The sequence below is a fragment of the Cornus florida genome, unplaced genomic scaffold (assembly GCF_030987335.1).
Source record: "Cornus florida cultivar Cherokee Brave unplaced genomic scaffold, ASM3098733v1 CherokeeBrave_3.0.0_Hap2_Chr02, whole genome shotgun sequence".
NCBI classification, from domain to species: domain Eukaryota; kingdom Viridiplantae; phylum Streptophyta; class Magnoliopsida; order Cornales; family Cornaceae; genus Cornus; species Cornus florida.
Genome location: NW_026775572.1, coordinates 112,366,047 through 112,368,449, shown reverse-complemented (window position 1 = coordinate 112,368,449; position 2,403 = coordinate 112,366,047). Strand labels below are relative to the sequence as shown.

The 2,403-nt window shown below is 38.1% G+C and overlaps 1 non-coding gene across 1 annotated transcript; it reads left to right on the top strand.

Annotated features, from left to right (window-relative positions):
• The first annotated feature begins 1,329 nt into the window (after nt 1-1,329).
• LOC132298024 (small nucleolar RNA R71) lies at nt 1,330-1,436 on the top strand. The gene has a single exon (XR_009479492.1). It is a non-coding gene; the product is annotated as a small nucleolar RNA R71 (small nucleolar RNA).
• The last annotated feature ends 967 nt before the right edge of the window (nt 1,437-2,403 follow it).

Genomic DNA, 2,403 nt, shown 5'->3' with positions numbered 1-2,403 from the left:
CTTCCTCTTTTAGGTGCAAAGATCTTTCAAGAATTTAGCATATGCCGGAATTTGTCTAATTGCATCCAAGAGCGGAAGATTAATCTTCACTTGCTTAAACACTTCAATGATCTCATTCACTTTGCCTTGTTATTTTTCAAGAGAATTTGATCCTTTTAAGGCATCCGGAAATGAAGTCTTTGGCTCAAAAACTTTTTCAAAGTCTTTTTTCAACACATTGTCAACACAAGAATTTTTCAAATCATTTCTTAAATCTTTCTCAATAAAAGGTTCTTTTACATGCAATGAACGAGGAATAGGATGTGAAACAGGATGGGTGTCAACTTTTGGTTGCACCGGTTCACTCACTTTATTTTGCTTACTAATTATTGTCTATAATTCTTCCACATCTTAAGGTTGTCACCGCATTGACAAGCTCGATTGTGTGACCTTCCGATGAAGAATTGGTCTCCATAACAAATTATTGCTTGGGTGGTGGATTTAATTACATTTTCCCTTTTTCCCTAGCATTCAAGGTACTAGCTATTTGCCCAACTTGGGTTTCTAGCTCGTAATGGATTGGGAATGAGAATAAAGTAATTAGGTATTTGCCTCCAAAGTACCCAAAGCGGTCAACACTTTTTCTTCAAAAGCGGGACTTCTAGAATTTCCTTGAGAATAAGATTGATTTGGAAAGTGAGTATTTGAAAATTGGTTTCCATGTGATGATTGATAAGATGATCTATAAACTTAGGAACCTTGGCTTTCCATTGGGGGCGGAATATACTTGCCTTGAAAACCAATTTGGGGAAGGTTTAACCCTTCCCCTTGGCTTTTCCAAGAGAAATTTGGATGGTTCCTCCACCCGGGATTATAATGTGTGCCATAGGGATTATTCCTTTGGTTGACAAATACGGCATTCACTTGTTTATGGTTTTCACTTTGCACATGTCCATGTGGACAATTGGAAGTAAAATGTAAGACACTAGAACAAGTCATGCAAGCTTCATTGGAATTATGATGAGAATAGTTGGGGGAGGAAGACACTTGATTCATCAAATTTTAGTTGATCAAAAATTGATCAAACCTTTGAGATAAAGACTTGACTTCGACGGCTATGTCATTGGAATTGTCAACTTGATACAAGCCGACATTTTCCGTCCACCTATGTTTCTACCATTTTTAGAAGATAAGGATCGATGCATTAAATTCTTGCTCATACTCTCATGAAGATGCCATACATCATCCTCATGCCTATTAAGATATGAACCACCCATGGAAGCATCTACCATTCCTTTAAAATTATCCGACAAACTTTCAAAGAAAAATTGCACCAATTGCCTTTTAAGAATGTCGTGATGTGGACATTTCCTAAGGAAGTCATTAAGGTGCTCCCATGCCTCATGAAACAATTCCCCTTCCCCTTGAGAAAATTCCCGAATTAAGGTTCTGATTGCATTGGTCTTTGAAACCGGATAATACTTTTTCAAGAACTCTTATTGCATTTATTTCCAAGAAGTTATTGAAAAAGGTCTTAGATTGTTCGACCAATATTTTGCCTTATATTTAAGGGTGAAAGGAAAGAATTTTAATCTCAAAACCTCTTCCGGCATGTCTGTGTATTTCACGGTAGAACACACCTCAAGAAACTCATCAAGATGTTTGTAAGGTTCTTCACTTGGAAGTCCATGATAATTGGGAAGCATTTAAATAGTTTGCGCTTTAAATTCATAGTGATGTGCTCTAAATGGGGGTAATTGAATGCGTGTAGGTACATTATATTCATTTGGCACATAATGATCACGCAAAGCAAGAGGAGGATTCACAACCGGTGGCGCTACATGAGCACCTTGATTGCCTTAAATAATGGGAGGTTGTGGTGGAACAAAATTTGGCTGAGGCATTCCCAATAAAACATGGCCTTGTTGTTGTTGTGGAATGAAGGGCCTTGGCATGCTTAACGATACTTGAATGTGGTCATGATGGTGCACATTAGGGTAGAGGATACCGTGTTGGTCGATGTGACCAAGGTCCTCCACATGGTCCTCATTGATGTTCTCATTAATGTTCTCCATTGATGAAATGGAGTGATGAGAGCTACCCCTTCCTCTTGGATTGTGAACAATGGATTCAAGATTTGAATTAACTGGAACAAGAGTAGGATTTAATGACCTACGACCATATATACACTATCAAAGCAAACAAACAAACAACAAAAAGCATATACCAAGCACTTCTCCTTCTCGACAAATCAATCAACAAACCTCCACAAAGATTTATCCCATACTCTCATGCTTTGAACAATATGCAAGAAAAGTAATTTGCCTCCACGCGGGCTCACGATTTATCTAACAATTTAAAGACTTGCCTCCATGCGGGCCGACGATCTAACTAAAGAAAGAGTTAAAAAAGCTCACAAAGGGT